This window comes from Haliaeetus albicilla, chromosome 25 (assembly GCF_947461875.1).
Source record: "Haliaeetus albicilla chromosome 25, bHalAlb1.1, whole genome shotgun sequence".
Classification (NCBI taxonomy): Eukaryota; Metazoa; Chordata; class Aves; order Accipitriformes; family Accipitridae; genus Haliaeetus; species Haliaeetus albicilla.
The window spans coordinates 16,825,200-16,852,064 of record NC_091507.1 but is presented as its reverse complement, the minus strand read 5'-3'; the positions used below and the strand labels follow the sequence as shown (position 1 = coordinate 16,852,064).

General features: G+C 42.3%; 1 protein-coding gene across 1 annotated transcript in view; it reads left to right on the top strand.

Annotated features, from left to right (window-relative positions):
- AFF3 (ALF transcription elongation factor 3) overlaps positions 1-26,865 on the top strand; it is a 337,764-nt gene that overhangs the window by 920 nt on the left and 309,979 nt on the right. The window lies entirely within an intron of this gene.

The window sequence follows — 26,865 nt, the reverse complement described above, 5'->3', positions numbered from 1 at the left end:
GGAGGCACGCCGCCCCCCCCCCCCCCCCGGGGCGACCGCCGCTCCCCGGCACGGCACGGCCCGGTCCGGCTCGGCCCCGGGGTGGCGGGTCCCCGTCGGGGCCGGTTGGGGTCCGCGGGGGGCGGACGGACCACGACACCCACCCGCGCTCCGTGGCGGTGACCCCCGGGGCCGCCCGTGGTGCGGGGGAGGCGTCCCCGGGCAGCGCCGGGACCCCCGGTGCGACGCCGCGGTGGGACGCGATCCCGGCGGATCCCGCTCCCTCCCTCCGGCGCCCCGGGTGAGACGCGGGGGGGATGCCCCGGGGTCCCCCCCACCCTCGGGGCTGGCGGTGTTTGCCGTCCCCCCGCGGGGGGCTCGCCCGTCGGGGCTGGGTGCGCTCCCCCCCCCCACCTCGCCGTGCGATCCGACCTGCGACGGCCGGTTGTGTCCGACCGGGCAGTTTGGGGAGCTGAGGTTACTTTTGCCCGAAATCAGTTAACAATATGCATTTCTTATTTTTTTTTTTTTTTTTTTAACGTGTTAGGTGATCTATAGCTTCTGTCAGCAGGGTGCGCGTTCGACAGCGCCGGCTTATCTCTTCGGTGGCAGGTGTAACAAAATAAACCGGACCGGCGAGTCCCTTAGTTGAGCCGCTTCTTTCTTACAAAAGACCTCGGGATGATGAGAAAAGCTTGCACTGCATAATGCGGGTGCTTATAAATGCATACATTGATAACATCCAGCCTAATAAAACTTTTATATTGCTATGGGAACTTTAAAGAGCACATATAATACAAAATTAGTTACTACCCCATAAAAGTTTTTAATTACAGTGTTTCTGCCTGTGACACAAGTTAAGGTTATGTCCTCGTTTCAATTATAAATACCAATATCCAGTTTATATCCAAACCATAACATTTATCTCTGGTCTGATTTTAAGTTTTCAGTCCATATGCACGGTTTTACAATTAAATTACGTGTTTTTTCTATTAAAGAAGAGCGGGAGAAATAATACTTCCACACGTTTGACTGCTTTTCCCTTTCTCCTTGAATGAAGACAAACTTTGGGGGAATTTTCTTTTTCCAGCAAAAGTGTGCTGTTCATTAGTCTGTTCTGCAAGCTGGCAATTGGAGTTAATATTGAATTTGAAAAGCTAACAATGTAGCTCTGGAAAGCTAGGGCTTTAGGCTGTGTCGGGCAATTGCTCCTTTTCATAACCTTTTTAGCATGCTTTTCGACTATTGTGGAGCCACTTTCAAGTGACTGTGGTCACCATAAAGCTCCTGTACGGGTCCAAAAAGACATCAACCATTTTCCAGCTAAATTACCTGCTTAAAAATGTCTGTATTTGCGTTACAAGCAACCTTCTGGTTTCGTAGATCTTGTTGTTTGTTTTCCTCTATGGTCGTTGCAGTTTAGAAGGCAGGTTCAACAGAAGGGCTTCAAATAACACATTCAAAGCCCTTGCATCGTGGCCGGCCTCCATTTGTTGCTAAACTCTCACCCCCGCGTAGGGGTTGAACCCACAGATGCCCAGAGCAGTGCCTCGCGGGGGGATCGCACCTACTTTAAGCCGAGCTCATCGGGAGAGCCGGGGCTTTGCAGGTGTTTGCTCTTGCGTGTTTGTGTCCTTTTGAGGCACTAGGTTTCGCTGACCGGCTTTGGCTTGGAGCAGCTGAGACCACGGGCTGGAAGTTTCTCATCGAGCAGCTGTTTTGGCAAATGGTTCGGAATAGTAACTTTGAAAAGTCGTATGAGCGGTATTAAATAAAAACTTACTTTGGCTTAGCGAAAGCTTCCGTAGTCCATAGTGAAGGCCAGCGGTGCCTCAGTGCTGCAGTGGCTGTGGCGAAGGGCCCTGGGTCGGTGTCCCGTGGCAGGCAAGGGTGGGTGTAGGTTGTGGACATTCTCGAGAAACCTGATTTGGATACTGTACTAAACTGACCGAAACAAAGCCGGTATGTTAATTTTAAGCTGCAAAGTCTTGTCAGGACGCCTTCAAAGGACTGCAGTTGTTGCCAAAAAGGGAAATAAAATACACCACATAGATAGGAAGTACTTCATGGCAAAGAGCAACACTTAAAGAGACTTAATTTTCTCTGCAGCGAGAATGAATGTTGTCCTTTATTCTTTGGAATGTAGTCATAATGGCAATTTGCGCACTTAATTTATGACTGAAAATCTACTTTTTGCAGTACTTGGTGAACATTTTGCTTAAAAGTGCAGTAATTAAATATTAACGTGCTGTTCTAAAGTGCTTTTTTTTTTATTTGGTATGTTCTTGGAAAATCAAAAGGGGTTTCTAGATGAACAGCAGCATGCTAATCAATTCTCATTGATTGTTACTTTTATACTATTAATGAATTTGCTCTCCAATTAATATGTGCTATGTCTTTTGCTTTGCTGTTGCATAGAAAATGTAATATATTGTGTCATGGCCATAAGACAGTATTTAACTAGTAAACTGCAATAGGAGAATATTGTATGCTGTTTTCTACTAAACAGTAGTTTTTCCAGGTTGTTTTGATGCCAATAACACTTCTGCTTCCCAGAAAACTACTATAATTCAAATAGCGAAAGCTGAGTACAAACTGAAATAGAAATTTTAAGGAAACATACCAATCTGTGGCATAAACAAAACTCGCGCCCATTTGGTAAAGCTTTTTCTGGAACACTTTGGGATGATCAGCCCAACCTAACTCAAGGTGTCGTTACTGCTGACTAACACAGTTATCCCAAACACACGGCACTAACGACTTTGAACCACAGCCCCACCTCCTGTTTTTCTTTCTCCATGCATTTATTTGTATGCTATAGGTCTAGTTTTACTCGTCTAGACTCAAGGATGTGGATTCTCCAGTGCCTTATAGCTTTGTATTTGTTTACACCAGGCAAAAAGAGATGGAAAATCTCAGTTAGAGGTGTTTATGTGCCTCTTGTACAGCAGAAAGCAGACCATACATGATGGAAAGCAGCAAATGAGCAGACCAAAGGACTTAACTGGAGTGCCAGAACTAGTTCTGCATTACAGGCATTTGTGTTGTTATTATTTGCCTTATTTAACAAATTTAGATCAAAATTCAGCCAGGTCCTTAACTCTGTGCTTAGATTTAGGCACAGTGATAGCCCCGGTGAAGACCACTTAGTAAAGGCTCTGCTCACATGCTTATTATGTAAGATACACGCGTAGGCTGAGTTTTTCCCCATTCATTAAAAACAATTAGCAGATTTATTAAAGCACTTACTGTGTTGTACCAAACAAGAAAATAATTTTGAGTGTAAGATGTTCGTTGGCCACAAACAAAACAGTGTTTGTTTAGGTAAAAGAAGCCAAGTATGTAATAGGTTTATTTGGTACTTATCTGATACTTCTGGATATTTTGAGTTAGCATCAGTTCTGTAGGGGTTGGATAGTCATGTAAAAAATGTATAGCTGTAGAGCTTCCAAGTTGAGATCAATATCAAATGCCACAGTGTAAGGTGGCCCAGTGTGTTTTACAGACCATGTATTGAATTATTAGTTCATTTGCTATCTTTGGGTCTGTTCCTGCTCCATTTGAAGTCAATGAGAGTTTTGTTTGGAAGTTGCTATTAACAAAAAGTGGCCAGACATCCAGCAGTCTTATAAATGAACCTTTTGTAACTTCTTGATCCCAGGTTGTCTGGCTTTTAGTCACTACATTTTACATTTGTGTAAGTCAAGATTTTTTTCTCAAGTTGCGCAGTGTTCACTGGAGACGGTTTTAGAAAGCTAATTCTACAAATGCTTCTTCAGCCCAAATAGAATATCAAGATATTTCTATTCAGATAACAGTAAGGAGCTACTTTGAGGGGAGAGGGGTCGCTCTGACCATTGTCTCAGTAGGGTAGGAGGCTGGTCCAGCTGATCCTTTTCACAGACAATACACAGCAATAATACCTTCTTCTCACAAAAATCTAAGTTAGTCTTTTCTTTTATCTCCCATCTCCTTTACAACTCTACTGCAGCCTGTGTCTTGGACTTTGTCCCTCATTTCCTTCCTTTTAGCTCTTGGCCTTTTTTCTACTAGTAATGCTTGAAATCCTATTTGTCTCCTTCTTATTTCTATCTTTGTGGTGTTTCCCATTCTGCCTTCCTCCCAGCATCAACTCACAGTTACCACTTTCCCCTCATTGAGATCCCATCTAAAAATTTGCTCTTTCTGTGATGATTATAAGTTGTGAGCAAACAATAACATGAGTAATAACTATAGACTGTTCCCTTCTTTCGCTTTCACAGCGTGTTCTCTCTTCCTGATGCCTGGTTTTTAGGCTGGAAGCCTTTTGGGTCAGGAATTACTTTTATTGTTTGAGGGTTTTTTTCTTATAGCACTGAACAAATTGTATGTGCTAAACATTATAAAATAATAAGAAGCGCAAGCTTTTCACGGTCATAATACTTTATAAACATCAGCTGAATAATAATATTTTAAAAACATATCCGTCATGCTATCTGACTGCTCATTTGCTAGATGTAATGTACCACATCCTCCTCATTTGGTTTAAGTCTCCGCTGAGTCCAGAGGCTTTGCCAGTTTATATCAGAAGAGAATCTGGCCCATCGTCTCTGATTTGCAGTACTCAGTCACTTTTTTTTTAAGAATAATTATTTTTTTAAACTTCTGCTTTGTTTTTGTCTGATAAATGAAATTTTGATACACCAGTAGGACAGTGAATGTGCTTTCATCCCTCTCCCCGAGGACTGTTTGAGCACCCATGCCCATCACCCATGTGTGATGCAGGAGGAGAACAGCCTTTTGGGCTTCCCTCCCAACACTCAGACTTGTAGGTTTGTGCTCCTCTGGGCATGTTTTCCATCAGAAGTTGAAGCAGAAACCTTACTACGTTATTGGAGAAGGATTCGGAAGAGGCCATGAGGTACATGCAGCATTTCCTATTCTATGTGAATATTTTGAGGAAAATACCAGGTTGCTTAAAATTAGTGGAAAAGAAATATGGGTCATTAAGCAAAAAAAAAAAAAAAAACGACACAGAAAAAATACTGGCTGTGGGAACATCTTGTCATCCATATATTAGCAGTAACATCATACTCAACTCCACAACACTCTTATTAGAGAAAGCAACTGTTTAATTGCAAGGTTTTTAACCTCATATAACAAATTAATCCATTTGCATCATATTTATGACTAGGAAACAACAAAGCATGGATAAAAAGAATTCCAGCAATTATTTGCAGTGTATGTTCAGAGATACCTTCAAGTCTGGTTATAACTTTATTAACAATAGGAGCAATAAAGTAAAATCAATAGAAATTAAGAAAAACTGATGTTACATACAGCTAGAACACAGGGAGGAGGTTAAAATCTGTGTGAGATGGTGTCTCATCTGACAGACTGATCAAGTTGTAACTTTGAAGTGGCAACCTCACAAAACGAGATTTCAAAAAGATGGTATTTTCTAGGAAACCCATGTAAAGTTTCTTCATATAGGGGCCGGTTAGCTGTAAGGCTAATTCCAGTGGAAACCCACAAGCTGTATTCAAGCTTCCTTGGTTTTGAACAAAACTCTCTCTTCGCAAACCCTGCCCTGAAGGGGAATGGGAATTACCATTTCAGTGCTGCTCCCAGGGGCTGGATTTGCTGGCTGGCTGCTCCCGGGGAGCCCGCTGGTCCCCGCTCTGGCCGAGCCCACCGTGTTCGCATCGTTACCAGCAGGGCTGCTCGCTGGTCTTCTGTCTCTTAAAATCAATGTTAAGACACCGGTTATGCTTGCTGGTGCTGCCTAAGGCCTCGCAAAAATGGACACTTGTAGTTTAATACTCGGGCAATAATCTGTATAATTTCTGAGTAATTTGTGGGTAACTACAAATTTCTATTTAGGCGAAAGAGTGAATGAACTGTAGTGACAGTTAAATGAACATGATGGCGAATATTAATATTCCGTGCTAAACGTTTTCTATGTCTTTTCAAAGGTAAAAATGTGTAACTTGTGTTCCTCTCTTACAGCTTGGTATCTCAGCTTTCCTAATACCTTAAACAAACAAAAAGTAGTGTTAGTGACTTAAGTTGACTGCGTTTTATCCTCTTAGGAGGATTTTAACCTGCATGCATGTACCAAGGACCTGGATACGGATGTATCTTGGGAAATACGACAGTAGGAATGCAATTTAAACTTATCCTCAGAGATCCTTTATGTATTTTTTAAAAAATAAATTAGTTCCAATGCAGCAGTGGTGGTCTCAGCAGTCAGGAAACACTTAGAATTATGCAGAAGGGACCAGAAATCTTTGTTAAGAAGCTTTTTGTTGCTATGTTTTGTTTCTCAATAAAGATGATCCACAACTGTAAGTACTTAAAACTAAAAATGAGGGTTGTATCTGACAAAGCCGCACAACTTCTTAATGTAACCCAGTCTTTCCGTGTGGTTGTTTTCACATGTTTTGAACCAAAGAAAGAGTCCTTTGTGGCTCAGCCTGGTTTGACTGAATGGCAGGAGTGGACAAATAGAGGATGAAGGTGGTGTCTTCTTACACTGAGTATGTTTTGATTGCTTTGAGCTGTGATCACTTCTTATTGCATGTATCACTTTTGAAATCCGTTGGGGAGAAACTGGTGGCCTTTCCTAGTCCGGGCATTGCCGTGATGGTGCAGTCTAGGTGTCAGGGTATTATGATGACCTGTGGTGGTATGAAAAATGCAAATACAACAGACAGATGCATCAGGAGGAAAAAAGCATTGGTGAAGTATGCATTTGCAGAGTTCAGATTCAGCAGCCATCCCAGCAGTGGTCTCTCGTACCATCCATCTCCCTGTTTCTCTCCTTGCCGCCTTTGCTTTGGTCACCGTGAAGGTTTTGGGGAGCCTGTTCTGATGTACGGGTGTTGGCAGATACCCTAAAACTCCTCTGTGGGGGTTTAGCTTTTGTTCTGATGTTTCTAAGTGGTGCCTACCTCCTAGCGATGCACCAAGAGAAAGTTGATTCTTTCTGTCATTGACCGCTTCTGATTCACCCAGAGGGTTCATCTCTCAGGTCTGTCGATTTTAGGAGGGAATGACGTGATTTTAATGTTTTTGTGCTCCTTTGTCTTAGAACAGCAAGTGCAGTAGTTGGTTGAACCTCAGTCCAGAAAAAATGAACAGAGTTTGTTGACAGAGATACTCTGGAGAAGATAATTATATTGATATGCATCCAGTAGAAGACACTTTTTTTTACATTTTTTGTTTCTAAAGTAGTCAGGGAGGGAACCTGTCATGTCATCAACTGTTTTTAAAGGACAAAGTAACAATAAAAGCTAAGTGTGCATTTCTTCATTTGTGTTTGGCAAGGAGAGTGTAACATTTTCTGCAGGATGATGACCTTGAGTTAACTAAATGTCGCCAGTTTAAAGAGTAAATTAATGTTACAATGTGCTTTGTTTGTGGTTAGGCCTGAAGACTGTCAGGAATTTCTTAGCACAAAAGGTGATTGTGTGCTAGTCTATTTACTCAGGCTCCCTGCACGAAAACCACCATGATCCCAACTGATCTGAGTTAGTATCACCGCGTTGCCTGGCGTGTTTGGGTGTACCAGCGAGCCTGCAGCTACCTTGTGGAGCTCTACCCCTTTTTTGCTGTGTAGGTGGGTCCAAAAGGGCCATGGGTTTGTACTTTTCGCCTAGGTCGTTGAGTCAGACTGCTGGTTTCTCTGATAAAAGAACCTTTTTCTAAGAAGGAGTGAATCCCTTCAAAACCCAGTCATGCTCTATCATAAAAGTGGCAAGGGCTTGGGGTTTGGGTTTTTTTCTGTCACTGCCACTGGCTGTGAAAATCTGTTCCAAACCCATAGCATTGGTAGCAAAAATGTACATATTTCCGATATATGTATCCCTGGCCATATAGTACAGTCGATTCTGCAACATCTGAGGTAAAATGGCATTGAGATAACCCCAACAAAGGAAAGCATAGATAGATGCTGTTGCTGCTGGACCTGCCCTGGCTTTTGTAGATCCAAGCAAAGTATCTTTTTATGACGCTCTTCAAGGCTTTGCACTGCACAAGAACTTACCAGCTTGGGTGCGTGGCTGCGCGAACATGATTACATACGATGTGGTAGAAATGCAACCCTTTTTTTGTTGTTGTTCTTAGAAGTATATAAGTAGCAATATCTTGAACTAATTACAGCTGATGTAAAGCACATTTAAGGAAACCCATTAGCGGAGAATTAGAACTAGAGCAGATTAGCTATTCTTTAATGGCCTTGACTGTAGATCTTTTGATGCCTTGGTAGCTTTTCTAACACTCATTGCTCATCTGTCTTGACTAAATGACTGAGAAGCTTCTTTCTAGTCACAGTCTGGTTGTAATGTGAAAAAATCGCTGTTTTCAGCTGAAAAAATGATTATCTGGAAAGGTAAACTCTACTGAGTTCTGTACTGTATTTGTTGTTGAGATTTAAAGCATTATTTTACTGCTCAATGTGACTGTATAATAGAAAGAGCAATCTCTAATATGCTTCCTTGGAGCTATTAATTATTTACTTTCTTGAAATACAGATCATAGACAATTCTACATGACTTCCCTTCTTACAGACTTTCTTGTCTCTCTCTTTATTTTTGTGTGCTTTGCAAATGCCTGTAAATTCATTTTCACCAAAAGGGGAAATAAGTAATTTAGACTATTGTGGCTGTTTCATAATTAATTAATTTCAATTCAAAACAATCAAGTAGTGCCCGTCCATTGTTCTGTGTGCTTTTCTGAGGCATTAAGATTCACAATATCAAAATAAGTTCCAGATGGAAGTGCATACTTTATAATCAGAGAAAAAAAATCTGGTTTTGTCAAAAACCTGAAAAGTCCTGCCCTGATCAAAACAGAGAGTATTATGCTTAAACACATTTTTCAGGTTTTGAGCCATTACTTTAAGAATTACTTGAAAGTACCAATTTGAAATGTTATATAGGGCATTAACTTATAAATAGAACTACAGAGTGATAGAAACAGTGATGTAGGACTATTTATTCATTTGTTTCCTCAAATACTCCTGGCATCTGTTAAAATGTAACAAGGCTTAGCACATTTTCCCATTTTTGGCACTCTGTTTTCTATGATAAAGAGAAATATTTGCAATGATAAATTATCTCTTTGCTAATAATCAATAAATAACACACATTCTCCAGAGAAAAAAATTTATGGTAAAATGAAATGAAAAATACTGAGCAGAAGGAAGGATGATCAAAATGGGACACTGAGAAAATCTGTATGTTCCTATACTATAATAAATATTAGGGTTAGTGGAAGAACTTTTAATGTGGCAGTTTGCAATGAGAATAAAAAGTCTTTCTTGAACACGAAAGACACTTATGTAAGAGGTTTATATTATGTAAATGTTACTGTTATTTGTGATACCCATTATAAAGGAACGCTTTATATTCAGAAAAGCATTTGCAAATAATGGGATAGATGCAGCAGTCTCTAGTCCTGACTTGGACAACCTTCTCTTTGAAGTCAATGGAAGTTTTGCCTGAATAAAGGTGGAAGGAATTAGCCCATTCATTATTATCTGAATTACATCAAGAGCTGACTGCTAAACAATAAAATCATGATTCATAACATAACGGCTTCACTTAATTCTTTTGTAGTCTTAATATATCTCATTATATGGTACTTCTGTTCTTTCCTCTCTGTGCAGTATTCAAATTAATAACAACCACCTTTACATAACTGATGGTTAGACATGTTTTGCTGCCTTAGCAAGATCAAAGGATTTTATATACCCTTTTTGGATAGATACCAAGAATGGGGTGATCAATCTCTTCTGTAACCGTTAAGCACAGCGTAAATATCTCAGGGTACCCAATTAGACACAAGTGGTTTGCCAGATGCTCAGAGCATCACCAGTTGTCAAGAGCTTCCCAAGTCTGTGGGACAGTCCAGAATTTATTAGGGATTAGTGGTGGTCCGAGTTGTCACTCCACTGATTTGTGCTCATTCAGCTGAGCCCTGCTGTAAGCAGCCCGCATGATATGTGGAGATAAGGTTCAAGCGACAGATACTTTGCTTCCCCCCAGGCACCTTTTGGTGGGAAGGAGGCAGGGATGGACACTGGTGCTCCAGTGAGTGAGACAGCAAAATTAGAAGGGTATAAGAGAAGGAGACTGAAGAGAACAGCCCAAGAAAAGGGACCCCCAAAAGGCTTTAATACGAAGTTGGAGTTAACCCCTCACCAGGAAGCCATCTGCAGCCTTCAGGCTTTAAGAATTCTTTTTATCTAGAGATGTAATTGAAACAAGATGTGTAATAGCTGCAAGATGTCAGGTTTGTCAAAGTAACTAGAAAAATGAGTTCTGTGACATACTCTCACACAGCAAAGTAACCTATAGCTAAAAAAAAAAGGAATAAATTATCATATGGGTTAAAAAGAAGACGGAAAATAGTCAAGTAATGAAAGTTTCAGTTAATTCTGGAGCATGGATGATTTGAAATTAAACTACAATGAAGGTTTCCCAGAAGACAAAACGTCCCAGCTCTCTTTAGCCCAATAGAAACAATAGTCAAACTCCTCATGTTCCCATCATAACTGTATTTCACTGATGGACTGGAATGGCTAGTGCTCTGCACCGACTCCAGGAGAGGGTGGCAGCTATGTTACTTTACCCTTCTGCCTGTTGCTGTTGTTATTCAGGTGCATCACCAGTGGACTTTGCATCTGTAGGGAGGGACCCAGGTTTGCTGCACTAGGTGCGGTTCAGACGTGGGACGGAGCGTCAGTCGTGGGACCAAAAACTTTGCAGACAAAGTGAAAGACGAAAGAAAATGATGGATATAGGCAAATCTAGTTGGAAAGAAAAACCAGAGTATTTTAATCATGCAAATAGTGGTCGCAGCAAACGGCCAGCCTGACAGTGCTGCCAAACGCATAAGTAGGAGCATGATGGGAAAAACCAGAACTTTCTTTTCAAGAACCTCAAAAAGAACAATGGAGTGATTCTGTGCATGTTTATGAGGACTCCTCCCAAGCATGCGTGACAGCACGGGGATACCCTGAAGGTGTTAGTTGGAAACTTGGAGAGTGAATTGCCCTAATGGGTCAAGAGAAGACTAGAGTCAGCCTTTTCGTAATAACTTTTCGTAATGACTTTTCATAATGATGGGGATAGGCCACAAAGGGCCTCCATGGTGAGCAAAGTGGGAACCAGTGAAGAGCTGTAAAGAAAAGGGGCTAATAGTCAAAGCATCCTGCCTGGGAAATGCTGTTTGCTGTGGCATCTGAGCTGGAGCTGGCTCTCATCTATGAAGTCCGATTGTGCAAACTGAGGTATGTGTAGCAGCAGAAAAATGTCCTTGCCCAAAGATCTCAGTAGATGGGTAAGCTAAGTCTCAGTCAGTAACGCACTGTAGTTTGGAGCTACCATAATCCCAATTTGTTAAAGTTCTGCAGGTTCCCTGGTATAGGCTGGTGTATCTCAGTGCCAGGACATTATTTGTGGGAGGGTTGGAGCCTGAGGTCATACGAGATCAAAGGCATCGAGTGTACTTGAGCAATCTCCACGACCTGACACAAAGAAATGCCACCTCCATGCACATGATACTGGAACCTGCAGAATTACCTAAAAAAAACTGCTACAGAGTCCGGATGAAGGTAACAGCTTCAGCTGCAGGAACGGCAGGGAAACCAGGCACTGGTGCAGTGGATGCAGGAGACCTTGTTCTGGGGGCAGAAAGCCATGGGCTGGGTGAATGAAGCAAGCCCCCTGCTCTGGGTAGGATCAGGAGGGATGGTACCTGAAGAAGTGTCTTGGGGGTGTGGGAGCACTCCCTGGGGCCGTGCCTGGCGATGCAGGTAAACTCTTTCTTGCCTGGGAGCCCTTCCACAACGGGCAAGGAGAGAGACTCCTCAGCACACTGAAATGCTGATAACTATCGGGTATTCTTCAAGGCACTCCAGCACCTCATCAGAATACGTGTGACACAAATGGGAACTAATTAAATACATCTATTTAATGTACTACTGTACTACTCCAGTACTGCTGCTTTGGATCAGAGCGAGTCTTGGAGCCCACACCTGGATGCCAGTCAAATATACCCTAATTCCCACTTTCAGAAATGACTTGGAAATGTACCTCTCATTGAAAGCCTTAAAGAAAATGGAATTCTGATTTTTTGAACAAATATGTAACTCAAGTGTTTTCCTTTCCTCAACTCATATTCACATGCAAAACCAGCTAATAAAATTTCAGTGGTGCTTATACTGTAATTTGGTTGGCGGAAGAAAAGTCATCTGTTAAAGCTGAAGTCATCATAACTCATTAGGTGCTAATGTATCTGCTGCGTGGTAGAGAAACAGGCTAGCTCTATTGAAATGCTGCTAGTTCGCCCTTACCCGCTCACAGTTCCCTCTGGAGGATTGAAAAGTACAAACAAGTTTTCTCACAATACACGCTAAGACTATGCTAAAGTAGCTGTGTTTACTTTACCCCAGAAGTCTGTCTCTGCCTGCAGACAAGTACAGAACCAAAGTGAATCCAGAAGTTTGAGTATGGTTCCCGTATTTCCTCCTAGGAAGTCTCAGGAGAAAAGGTGATTGTGTGTGCTCACAGATGTCCCATGTACGTGCAGTAAATCCAACATGTTCTGAACATGCTGCTGGCCTTGCTGCACCTGGTAATAAACCATGGCAATAAATCAGGTCATCTGCACATGCATAATAAATCTGATGCACCTGAATGCAGGCATACAGGATGGACATGCTGTGCAGAAACTGGCCGTTTTCCAGGTCTTCTGGATGTCAGGCTTCCACTGTGACTGGCTTGCCTGGGAGTCCTGGCAAAGCTGCCGACTTCCCTTTCTCATGTCAGCATTTCCAGAGCATGTCCAGGGAGAGTGGGATGTATGGGAGATTAAAGCTTGAACATTACTTTTCAGTGTGCCCATACTAATTCAAGCCAGGATACCACCTTGAAAATATAATCAACGCTGCACCCATAAAGATGCTCTTTCTGTCAACAGGCATTTTTTGTAAGTTCTACCTCAAATCCTTGCAAGTTTAAATCTATTCTCCAGTTTCTTTGCACAAAGGTTTTGTGTGTGTCAGGTGAATGCTCTTATCACTTCAGGGCATCGGCGTCCTGAGTACCCTCTCAGTTTGCACCAAAAGGTTTACTTTTGTAGGACAGCTTTAGCTTAAGAGCTCTGAATGCGTGAGGACCTTCCTGAGGGCGATGGGGGTCAGGGTGTCTCAGCTGGGGAGAGATTAGCTCCTGATAGTCCAGTGCAGTGATTGCGTATTCTCCTCCTACGTCTGAGGATGTTCAAAAGCGGTGAACTACTGGCCAGAGTGGAGATACTAAAATGGACCAAGGGCTGCTCTCTGCCCTGTAGGCCAACTGGCTTGACACAAAATATCTCCATGTGGTGGAAGACGGGGTGGCTACATGTTAATTGCCTACTGGAAATGCTTCCTTGCCACTTGGCTATTGGAAACGCTAAGTGTAGGGCCAAGGGTTTGGGGGTTTTTTTTTGGACTGAGTGGGAGCAGGAAAAAGCCCCATTGAGAAATGGCAGCAGAGAATCACAGCACTGACCAGATCAGTGCTTCCTTTACCCCCACCTCTGCATTCATCTGAGAGGAAAAGGACCTCAGCCCTGTAAGGCTGGGTGACTGATTTTATAAAAATGAAAACATTTCCCTCTTTACTTTCTCTGGCAAATGAGCCTTCTTTACCATCATGATATGGGCTGCATAGAAATGAAGCTGGGGACTTTACTGGACTGTAAATCACTGCACTTGCGTTTAAATAAGGAGTATATTTAGAGCAAAGATGCTAGCATGATTTCAATAAAGAAAGTGTTTGAGGTATTACTAGACCCTACTGAGTTACAGTCGCGCATCTCCCTAGGACTTTCACACAGTGGTTTTCTGTGCCAATTCAGGACACTGCCTTTAAGGTAATTAGCAATTCTGAGCAAAGTTGGAGGGAATTCATGTTTTTCTTCGGCTGGGCGACATGCTTATCAAGTCAGCTACCTCCAGTCTGATACAGCAGGCTGCCAACAGACTTGTCACAATTTACGAAGAGGGTTTGTGGTGGAGATGGAAAGTATAATGAAAACCACATCCACCAATTAAACACCTACATTTCCTTTTAGAGTCCAAACAATGGACGGCTTTCCTTTTGCAAAAGAGATTTCTCAAATCAAAGCAACTCATAGAAGAAATATAAATTAGGAAGGAAGCTTTGAGTAGATCTTTAATGAGTTTCTGGCGAAATGACATAGTGAGGCGTGACACATTCATGAATATGATCTACTTGCAAAGATTCAGCAATCAAGCAAAAGTAATGCAACCAAATATGGGACATGTTCGGGTCAAGTCTTTAGTACACGTGATATCAGTCTTTTCCTGATAGGTAGAGCACACCTGATGCTTCTCTTAGTGTGTGATACATGGCTTTAACACCAGAAAATTAGCATCAGTTATATTTTTACTCAAGTGACCAAAAACTGACCTACTCTTAATAATGGCAAGACATAGAAAAGGATCTTTGAAAATAACTGTGGACTCGTTAAGCAGAAATAGAAGATGAGGTAGAGCCTGGATATGACACATTTGGCAGTATGGCAGCTAGAGGGGTAGCAACAGGAGCTTGGAGAGCTATTTTCTCTGAAGGAAATCGTTGGCATCAAAATATTTCATTCCAAGGACACAGAACAGAACAGACACTTCAGAGAAAGGGTGTCAAAATTAATTTTACATAATTTTACTGACAATGCTTAATTACCATAGAGTTGATATGGGCCAGATGCATTGAAAGACATTACAAAAATACACTGGGTGATGATAAAAACAAATGATATTATTATTATTATTAACATTGGGGTTGTATTTACTCAAGTGATGCTCTGTGATATTTGGCACCAGTTGCACTGAACGTCTCGTCAGTAGGTCTGTAAGCAGTTCATAGGTCTGTAAGCAGTTCAGCTGTGTTCGTAGGGAACAATATCTGTGTTCATCAGCTTTGTCCCATGTTTCTTTCAGGAGGCAAGACTATCCATTTTGGGCTGAGCATGATGTGAGTAACAGCTATGCTTCTCCTCGATGAAAGCCTACTGGGCTGCTTGGTGCTTCAGTCTTTGTTAGCCCGGGGGTCTCTGCCCCGCTGTGCTGTGTACACATGCCCAAAACTTCCTGGAGGATGTGGGCCAGGTGAACCTTTTTTTGTGGGCACGGGCACCTGACAAGCTTAAAAGGAGAGGGGTGGAACCAGACTTATCTGTAAGACTGTATTTTCTAAGCACCACAGAAAGTCAGTAGATTGCTCATTGTACGGTACTTCATACAGTGATGCATCTAAACCTGAAGTCTGTAATCTAAGGTGTGTGGTTACTGAGAAAGTCAGTCAGTTAAGGCAAGAGACATAGTTTTATTGCTTATGGGGAGTACAGACTAAGGGAGCACAGAAGAATCTTAGGTCTCCAGTGTAAAGAAAAAGCAAGCAGCTCTGGAAGGTCAAAGTACAGCAAGTAATCCACAAAGGATGCTTGTTAGCAGGCTGGAGACATACCTAGAATGGAAGCTGAATGCGATACTAATGTACTAGCTGCCTATCTATCCGAACCACTAAAAATCACTTGCATTATATCTGTCGTTTAATATGCCTAATGATTGCCACATCAGCCAGAAATTCCTCTGAGTTACTTGGAGACTGGATTTGATTTTGTTCGTTGAACCAGGCAGTGCAAGTTTATGCCAGGAGATTAATTTAGCTGGTTGTGTGCCACCAAAGCAGATACTTCAGTCTTTACAGCTCTTAAGCAAGGTGCAACATAATGGTTTATGTGCACAGTTGAGGCAGAATTAACATAGCAAAACCCACAATCCAGAAACCCCACACAACCCAGCTAGGCACCCAAGATGCCCTTGTTTTGTGGCAGAAGCACACTTCGACATTATCTCCAGCTTTGCTAGTGCATAGGTCTAGAGGCAATTTGGGGATTAGCAGACTCGATAGCCTAGTACATAAGGGCGTGGAGAAGTCCAAGATATGCTGTGGCCACACAGTGTCTGTACTCCTTTCTCGTCACGCATTATACAGCTTTGGGATGACGGCACCCAGGGAGGTGAGGGCTGAAACTCAGGACTCCTCCTTTTCCAGCTGAGTGTTTCATCCACTTTCCTCCTAGTCCCATGATCCCTCCATTCCCAGATCCGTGCTGGGGTCAAGCTCCAGGAAGAGTGGTGAAGGGCTTGTCACCCAAAAAAGCCTTTGGCCTAATAAGTAGTGCATGTTCCTTAAGACTGAATCTATGGATGTGAACCCCATGCTGGGGATATACTTGGATCTGGACTTCCCATTTTCTTATGTGGGTGTTTTAACCACTAGGATGTTATCGAAACAGTATGCTTGGCTGTGTCCTTTGGTTTTCTTTTCAAAGGTGTGCTCCTGTTGTCTGACCTAAGTGCCCAAGAGGACACATGGATGGGACTCAGGCTTTCCTGAGTTCTGCTTTCATGGTGGAGTCTAATCACAGCAAAACCATAAGTTCTCTGACATTTTCCTTTGGCAGGCATAGGGTTTGGCTCCCAGCGTAACCTCTGGGTATGGTGAAGCTGGTTGTTGGGTGCCGGCTTCTCCCCATCCTCGGTACGGGGAGCTTTGGCACCCAACACAGCACTGTGAGATCCATTTTGGGAGCTGGGTGCCTAACTCTGCACCCAGCTGTGCAGCTTGTCCCTGTACCGAAGTCTTTTAAGAGAAGGTTTAGATCTTAATGTCATTACATTTATTAAGTTTAATGTTATCCCACCAGATTAACTGAAGCCAGCTGCTTCTTGCTAGCGAGGAGTGGTAAATGTTATTTCAGAGGAGACAGGAACATTTGTCCTATCTTTTAGTTTTTCAGAGAAAGCATGTTTGCATGGAAAATATACCCAGTTTTGTTGTTAATGCCAAGATGGTCTAAAAAGACAGAAGATAATTCTCATCTAATCTAATCTATTTAGAGTATTTCTGGAGAGCCCATTACTGGGGTCTGAGTGACAAATGAAGGTCTGGATTGCACCTGCCAGGTATGTGCCTGGGGAAAAGGCATGTGCAGCGCATAAGGGTAAAGGCATGCATGTCCTCATGCTCTCATGCAGGAACTATCCTCTATTCAGCATTTTCTGGTGAGACGTGTAATAATTCCCAGTAGACAGCAGGTCAGATTTCTAAAAGTATATCAGTAACTGTGGGCTTGCCTATATGTGAGCAAGCAAAATACATGAGGATGTAAACTGAGTAGCCTGCTGTACAGTCTGCAGGGTGCTGGCATTGGTATGTGGAAAATTACACACATATGTGCTGTTATTTAACTGAATTTGCTTGTATAGGTTTAAAATATAGCTAATGTAATGCCCATACCAAATTCTAGGCATTTCACGTAAGAATGAGAAGTGCCGCTATATAGTAGAGCAGTCAAAATTAGCGGCTTCTATCCAAATTTTGAAGATAGCCTTTATCTGTAATTGGCAACTTCTGTCGTACTCCTCGACCTGGTGCAGACATGAGCGTGATGCACAGATTTTGGTGTTAGCAGTAGCAGATGATTTCCTTCCAGAAAGAAGACGGGGACAAATAAGCATCCTGTTCTGTTCCCGTCGGCAGGAACATCTCTAGCTGTTCCTGCTGCTGTCGCTCTTTCCTCGGGGCCACTCACACTAAACAGCACCGAGCAAACAGTATGAGATTTCACACCTAAGGCTTCATCTGTTCCTCTGCAACCACCTCTGGGCTGTCACAGCAAAGTCTCTAGCTGGTCCACCTTTCTGCTCCCCCCGTCAGTCTTTTACGTAAGCTCCGTCGACCGTGAAGGGCTAGGACCAAGCCTAGGACTATGCTGTGGTGATCAGCTGTGGCCACAGGGGAAATGGAGGATGCGGTGTGCAGGATTCCCTGCGTGTGGTGGAGAGTGGGAAGGCGACAGTGGGAAATGAGGGTTGCTTAAGGCCAGGCCACTGCGTAACTGCCTCGGAGAGGCTGGCAACCTGCCCTCAAGGGAGATGCTGACAGCTCCTCACAGCAAACGAGCTCAGCTCCTCTCCTGCTGCCACTGACCATGCAGGAATGGCACGGTTACAGAAAGGGGTTTATTCAGGGGCAGGAGAAAGAAAAGAGGCTCCCCACACCCTTCAGGATGCTGGCAAGTGTCACCCGTCTGACAAACAGAGAAAACGTGGGAGCGAGGGGGGCTTCAGCTTTTACACCTCATCCCTGCTCTCCTCAGGCTGGCGGGCGGGAGGAGAGGATGGCTGCCTGCCGAAGGCTAGTCGCCCCTCGTGTCCCTCAGCTATTTGGTCCCAGCAAAAATGAGAGTTTCACAGGGGCGGGTGGCTGGAGCTCGGTGGAGAATCTCGCCCGTTGCTGACGTGCTGCAGTGTGCCCCTCGCCTCCCACCCCCAGTATTCGGTATTTTCTCCTCAGCGAGAAGCAGGTAGGGAGCTGGGCAGCTGCAGAGCTTCCTCCTGGAGCTTTGTGCTGTCAGAGGGCTTCTTCGTGCGGCAGCCTTTTTTAGCTGGATGTGTCTGGTCTCTCTGAGTACACGGCAAAATAGGGAATCTGGCTGTTCGCATGTATCCTCCCTAGACCCCAGCCTGCATTCATGGACGCCGGTTATTTCTGGAACCGGGTACGGTGCAACATGTATACATTAGCAAAATCAAGTCCTTATGCTGTTCAGGAAAATTTGGCTCTGAACTGTGGAGCTAAAAAAGCTATCTGTCTGAGCTACTTAGAATACTGCACAGTTTTTGCCAGCTGAATAAAACCAATAGCATTTCTATGAACAGAAAGCTTTTGACAACAGTCTTTGAATTATGAGTGGCAAGAACCATTCTCTTCATTTTTAACTTCTAACCCATGATGTATAACGTAACCCTCATTTGAGGATAAGAGGTTCGTATCTTATTGACTTGGCTTTAAATTGCATTTCATTGTATTAAAGAGTATCTGTCCTTTTTTTTTTCTGTGGAGCGAGATATACTGTAATGTATGAAATATTTGACTTTCACGTAGCTGTAAGGCTAGACTTTGGAAAACATTCAGCTGCAAAGCTAAGATGGTATTTAGTGAAAACATCCCAGAAAATTATGATTTTACAATTACCTTATTGGTAGTTTGATTTTAATGTAGTTTTGCTGATAGCTACCTTTGTACTTAAGGAATGTAAATTAATTAGACATACTGCTTCATCTACTCAGAAGCCAGGAGAAAAGCTGAGCTAATAGCTATGGGAGTGCTGTACCAATTTGAGACTGAGGCTAAAATGACATGATAGAGGGAGAGGTTAGTCCTCTCCCAAGGTTGTCACTCCTGGTCACATTTTAATGTGAATTTATTGGACTGAAAGAGGTTAAAGAGGTAATTCTGCACAAGAAGAGAGAAATTTCTAACATAAAGTGGAACTCATCAATAGTCCTGGTGTCTATGGGGAGTTGTCAGATTCCATAATATTAACCATGTAATTAACAGGATATATAAAGTGATGTGCTTTCAAATAATTTATATTTCAGATGCCTTTCGATGTGCTAATAATACCTCTCTTTTTTTCCTTCAGTCTCTTGGAATCACTGCATTCCTTTTTTTTTCCCCTGTCTGTATAAAAACCCTTCACATCTATCAGAGAGTTCTAACTAGTGCTCATTCCCAAGGGTGACTTAATGGACAAAGTATGGATAAATCCACATGACAAATCCACTTTACAATATGGCACAGCTGGCATTCTCTGCTCAAGTTCAGCTCACAAATAAACTTATACGGAAACTGCATCAATGCAGAGTGCAGGTCAGTGCATATTGCTTCGTTGTGTCCTGGAAATGACTTCTCATATGGGTGGTGGTGATGCACCAACTTCTGCATCTCCCTTTCAGATGAGTCGAGGTGTGAGGGGCCATTTGCAGAGTACTTTGCAAGAGAGTATGCGCTTGTTGTTGGCATTTTTGTTGTTTTTCAAAACCTCGTTTTTCCATCTTTAGTGATTGGGCTTTGAATACTTATAGGGTCTAACTGACAATTGCTAGAACTCAGTTTTATTGCTATTATTATTGGTTTTATTATTATTAATATTTTTTTAATATCGGTCATCTAGTTAGGGGAAAAAAGCTTCCCTGAGTGGTGGATTTATGAAAACTAGACCATAGTTTTGTGCCTTGTAACCCAGCAGCCCCACTGCATAAACTTTTTGCCAGGGATTGCATCTCCCTTACGCTCCTCTTCGCTGACCTGGGGAGAAAACACCAGCAGCTGGGGCGGTTTCAGAGCTGTGCCTGAACTGAATGGTGCTCGCACGCTGACGGACGGCTGGCTGTCGTCTGCTGGCATGGATAGAGCACCAAGTTATTAGCACTGCGTAAACAGCTGCTGATTTTCAGTAGGACTTTTTTGAAACCTCTGTCAGATTTGGCTGAAATCGATTAGCAGGTTCAAAGTAACAGCCGGGGAAGAGGGAGTAGATGATGGGGAGACAACACGGTCTGACGCTTTGTTTTCCAAGGAAGCCCCGCTGACCAGGCAATACACAGCGATCTGTGCAACAGACCTGGGTTAAAAAGAAATAGTAATTAAAAAAAAAAAAATCTTTCGTGTTTCAAAACTGTATTTACTTGGTAGATGGGAAAAAAAGTGCAGGTTGAGTATCTGGCGTGGAGCCCAAAACACATACTTGCCGGAAATTTCCTGCTGGACTAAATGAGGTCTTTGAGGAACGGCCGTGGGGGAGGTAGCTGCAGTCTGTGAAGGGCAGTCGCTGTGCCTGCGCTGGTCCCGTTGCAGCATCTTGCACCAGAAGAATCCCGACCTGTGGTAGTTACAGCTAAAATGATATAAAACTACAAAAATTTGAAGGAGAAAGGAGGCTGAAGCCTGGACCTCAGTCCGAGACAGGTCCACTTTCGCAATGCATATTCAGCAGCATGACAAGGGCCAACCCAAAATCTATACCCACAAACCCCACATGTCGGAATGTAACATACTGGATTTATAAGCTGACTTGGCTGCTGGATAGTCTGATGATTACGTTTCACTGTGATTTAAGAGGAAAATGCCTGGTCTAGTTGCAGGACGCTGGCCTAAACGTAGACCTATGTAGGAACATGTGTCTGCTTAGTGGTATCTGAAGGGTTTCAAGCTAGTTTGCCCTGCTATATGTAAGTAGCATATGGGGAAAAATACCATTTCCATGCTCACTTACCATAGTAGAAACATTTTTCTGTTATATCCTTAATACATATAACTGATAAACATAACGTAATGGCATTTTAGACATATTCTAATAACTGAGTGTATTTCTATCAAACATTGTCAAAGAGCAGTATTTTATAGTAACATTTGCAGCTTATCAGAAATTGAAGCGTTTTCTCCTCCTATGCCTTGGCCATACCATTGTGAAAATTCACTAATACAATCACTTACAGCAACTGAACAATAAAACATTTCCAGTCAGGCTACAAGTTCATTTTATAATAATTTAAAACTGCCCGTTACAACCAATAACTTTGGTGCTGGAAACCAGTACAGCAGTTATAAAGTCCTGGTTTTATCACAGCCATGAACACGCAAGTGACCTGGGGCATAAAATTACTGCTCAAAAGAAAATGATCTATCTCCAGAAAATGCTCAGATATCTACTTATAACAATTACAACAATGATGATTTCACATCTGTTAGGCAGACAGTTTTAATCTGTAAAAGGTTAAGTATTTGACAGTTACTTGTTCTCACATACAGATTAGCTGCTTGAAGGTTTAACCTTTAGATGTACTTAAGCAACTACTCTTTAAAATTTATTGTGTAAAACCACCCAAATAAAAATGCTCTCATCACTTGTAACTAAAGAATACAGAAGGTCCAGGGTATTTTTCACTCCCTTCTTACCAAATTGCTCAGCTGGCTTTGCTTCTTCCTTTGTGCCTGAAAATATTTACAAGCACGCCACTTTAATTTCGACAGGCACCGCTTCGTAATTAGAGGATAAAAGGAGGATTCTGCGATTAAATGTGTGGAATCAGTTATTTTGAGTCAATAAAGGAGTCTGCTGAAGAACATGATTATTCCTACACATTGAAGTGCCCTGAAAAGCTGGGGAAGGGGAGAGGGAAAGAGGGGATGAATCTTCATGTGGCTTTTGTACTTCCCTGGGAGTGGAGGCAGGGGAGTTATTTATGTAGTAGCAGAAAGATCTCCAGATTTCTGTAGGCTTTTATTAACACTTCCTAAGTATTATGAAACATGGGATGTTTTAAACCTCTCACATGGAAATGAATTAAATTAAAAACTACCATGTGGAACTCAGGTGTTGAGGTTTTTTTCTTGTCAGGCTGGCATTTACCCAGCTATGGTGTGTCGGTGGGAAGGGCTTTCTCATTCACAGAAACACGGCTGCCCAGCCCTCACTTCTTCCTTGAGCAGGCATATCGCACTATCTCAGTCTTCCCTCCATGCTTCTCACAGTCATGAACTTGTTCTCCTGAAACGGCCAGAATTTGGGTCCCCAAATGGGATCTAAATGGCCTTGGTTGCATTGCAGGGACAGTTTTTATGGAAAAGAACCACCTTCCTGAACAAGGTTTGCAACCCATTGGGCACAAATATATGATTCTTTCTTGTATCAGGCACATACATGCTCTGTATCTGTGATTTTGGGGGGGTGTGGAAGGAGGAGACAAACCCTTCTTGTGGAGAGCACATGGCTTTCCCTTTTTTCCCTGCACGGAGTGCCGTGACCCGGAGCACAGGGAAGGCAGGTTACCTCCGTGGTGGGAATGCACAAAGGCTCGTGCTTACTGCAGAGAGGTCGGTTGAGGTATGTGTTGGGTAAGTATGTGCTCCGTATAGGAAGCGGTCGTGGTGGGCATACAGCTCATGGCATGGAAGCAAACCCCAGCACACACACTGGGCAGGAGCTGTGTTGCTCTACAGACCTGCTCCTCTCCTCCCCTGCCGCCTACACGTGCTTGTAGACCTCATTTTGGTCATCCGCGCTTGTGGGGACTGGCCCTTGCCTGTGCAAAACCATAGGTAAGGATACCCGCTGGAGGAAATGGAGGAACCTTTTTTTTTTTATTTTTGCAGTGGCATTAACCATTGTGTTTTTATGCCCCACTTACCTTGCGTCATTGTAAATGGGACTGCGGTAGGTCTGCCAGCCCCATAATACTGTAGACCATTTCAAACCCATTAAAGTCTAATGGATATCTAGTGACTGCAAGTGTGATGTGTGCCAATTAGAATATTTAAACTGGGCAATAAAAAGGAGTTAATAAAATCACCTTAGAACTTGAAAATATGATTGAAGGTAGTGCACTGTTTTTTCTTCAGGTGTTTGAACAATAAGATAGTTTTTAAAACAATTGATCTGTCATTTTTAAAGGTCAAGGAACATGCAGAAATAAGTTTTCTTTCCCTATTTTCTCAATATATTTTACTGTATATTTAGCAACCCAGGGAGTCTTTTCCCCCTCACATTATAATAAACTCTTTCAAAACTGATAGCTAGTGGACTCATGTATTTAACTATAGGTTTCATTCCATATATAGTGCAAGAACTTCACTGAAGGTACAGAATGCCAGTGGCATGAATATTTAATAGTTGCACTTTTAAAGTTTTTTCATCCTTCTTTCTCTCTCTGGGATTGCCAAACCCATCTGTCTGGCCTCTAAACCTGTGTACAGCTTTCTAAATTTAAAAATCAAAAAACCCCTTAGTTGCAATTGCAGAATTTTAAGATGAAAGTGGGGAATGCTTACCTTAGTTGTTAACCGAAAAGTAAATAGAACAGTTTATTTTTTGTTCTTTTGGGTTTCTGGTGGTGTGCAGCATATTATATTTCAGTTCAATGTAAGAGATGCAGTTAGTGTGGAGCTACAGGCCAGATGCACACTGGTGTAAATTGGTAGAGCTCCACTGATTTCCATGGAATTAGACCAGTTGGTTGATGGTAGCTATGGCTGTGGCCTACATCTTCATCAGAAATCACGAAATTCATACATTAGCTATAGTTGTCATGTGTGGAAGCTATTATTTAGGTTAATTGAATTAATTAAAATAAATATTTATGTTTTAAGCAAAACAGTTTATGTTCTAATAAGATAACAGACACATTTTACGCATCCTTTTCTTTGCTGGATTTTCTTCCCTACAGATAATGATCTTTCAATCTCTGTTCCATAAATATGCATGTCATGTTCAGGTTTCTATTTAATGCATGCATGAGTAAGTAGTGCTGAATTTGATTAACTTCATTAACGATAAATAATGAAGAATACTATTTTAACTATTTTAGGACAAACACTTACTCACCTGGCTAATGTTACTTGCTTGAGTAACCTTCTTCATCCTAATGGGATTGCACACAGGGGTAAAGTTACTCAGATATGTATGTGTAGGTTCAGTCTTCTATTATGTAGCAACCTTTAGAGCTTTTACTATCTGGCAAGCAATCATTTATATCCTTTTTAAAAAATATTTATGGCTTCTTTGACTAATTGCTTCTTACATGACTTAGAGCCTTTTGCATTGGTACCATTTGTTAAAACACATCCAGAAGCAGGCAGAGCGGAATCATTTTTCAACTTTTTAGTGTCATTTTTATAGACAAATAACACTTGTAAATGATGGATAATAGCCAGCAGAATGCTGTGTTGTATAAAATGAGCATGAATTATATTTGCTGGGAGATAGAAGGTTAACTTGTCTATGAACTAATTGAGGAGCCTCATGGTAAATGCAAAGTGGTGCATGCCCATTATAAACAAGACTTGAACTAGCTAAAAGGGGGATTTAGGTTAATTCAGTATTTCATTTATTCTTTTTGCATGCTACCTGGTGTTTTCTTAAAAAATAAACCCCCAATGCCCTAATGAATCCTAATGAGCCTGTAGAAAGTCCAGAAGGAGAGATGGAGCAGGTGTGTTTAATAAGATGAGATGTTAACCTGTCACAGTCCTGAGGGGGGATCCTGTGCTCCTTCAAGTCCAGTGCAGGCTTGGTCACTTCCATGTGCTGTTTTGACCTGAACATTTGTTTCTTGTCTTGTAAAATACTGCTTACTTGGCCAGTATTTGAAAAAGTCATTACATTTTTTTGTGTTCTGCAGTTCATAGTTTACACTTACGCTGTATTTTATGGCAGAAATCAAAATAACTGCCTTTCCTTTACCCAAGTAATATATGCAGTTGCATTACAAACGTGTGCAACTGAATAACTTTTTTATAGGAGAGTGCTTGGCAGATGCCAGTTAACGTCAAGGGATACAAATGCTCAGTGCCGAGTGATGGCAGGATATACAAATCAATCTGGTTGCAAAATTTTTCTTGCATAAACAGTGCAAGACTGTGACCTAAGAGGACCCCGTGCAAGTGTTTAACTTGATGCACAGGAGGAGTTCCAGTGATTTAGATGGAATTATTCAAGTGTTTTAAATGTGTGTGTTTATGTGTTCATGAAATGGGGGCTACCTGAAGTAAAATCAGAGTTTGGGCTTGCAGGTTCAATGGAGGTCTCTGTATATGTTCTTTCACTCGCCCTCAAAATCCAAATATTATGGTCACTTTCTTTCTTGCTATAGGGGCTGGATCCAATTTATCGGTGCTACCTTGCACTTTGCTGGATGTTGCTGCAGAGCGGAGGTCGTCAACCTTTGGTCTGTCTGCTGATTAGAGACTCTTCAGCTCCTTTTTTTTTGCAGCCTGTTACTTGCAGGCTGTTTACCTACCTCATTGCACTGACTTCTTCAGGTATGAGGATAGAGAAGGCTGTAGACCATCTAAACTGTTCTGATGGTCTACAGCTGGCCTCTGACTCAAGGGTGGTCAGCATCTCCTCCATGACATGATCAAACATGCCTCCAGCACAGCCAAAACAAAGGCATCATTCTTGTGTGACAGCCACGTGCGGCTCCTATAATGGGCTGAGCTTTCTTGCACCGAGGCACATGTAGGGCAGGTGTAACCCATCGCGTGATGGGGATGAGCCATGGGCCTGCTGTACTTGGTGGGAGAGGAGCTGCGTAGAGTCCTCCTGTGCCCACCCGGCTGCAGGGGCAGGCACCGCTTCTATAAACTCGGTCATCACAAGTCCTTCCTCGGGGACTCCGTGCTCTCTGAAGCCCAGCTCAAGCAGGGAGTTTGGGATGACCTCCGGTCTTTAATTCATGTTTCCAGAGAGTTTTCCAGTACTTTGGTAGGGCTAACTCGCCCTTGTGGGTCATTGTAAATACTTAACATTGTATTTACACATCCTGTCTTTAATTTTTGCAATGGTTTCAATTTAACTTTTAAATAAATATTTAGGGTGGGGATAGAAATTAAACAGTTGAGCTCTTGCCAGCATCCATTTTTTTGTCCTTGTTCAAAGGCACTCATGAGACTCAGATGTAAAACTCTGGATAATATCCTTCCAGTTATGGCATCTGGCTTCTTGGCAGCCTCTTTGAGAAGTTGGCAGGCTTGGTGTTGCCTTTAGATCCAAAACTAGCTCTCTGGTAATTTTTTTAAGATGCTTTCTCCTTCTGCTTGTCATTTTTGCTTGCTTTACCTTTGATTCGGAGGAATTCATGCATTATTAATCATTTGATTCCGTGGTGCTTGCCCAGTTTTCCATGCTAGCCAGAATCCTATGGTAAAAAGAGGTTTGTTAATGGTTTTAAGATGGGCACATATATCTATTTTAAAGTGGCCTCCAAGTGTGTGCAAGAATCTGTTGGGGTTTGTTTTTTTTGTTTCTGAGTGAATCAGGAATAAAGGTAATCTTAACTCCACTGGACTAGGGTAGCCTGAATGTTGTGTTTCATTAGCTTCTTTATCACTACAGTAGCACTCAGGTCTATGTTTTTGAAGTGTTAGCTCTTTGGAAGATAGTGTAATAGTTTTAGTAAAAAATCATTTGTGTAGGGAA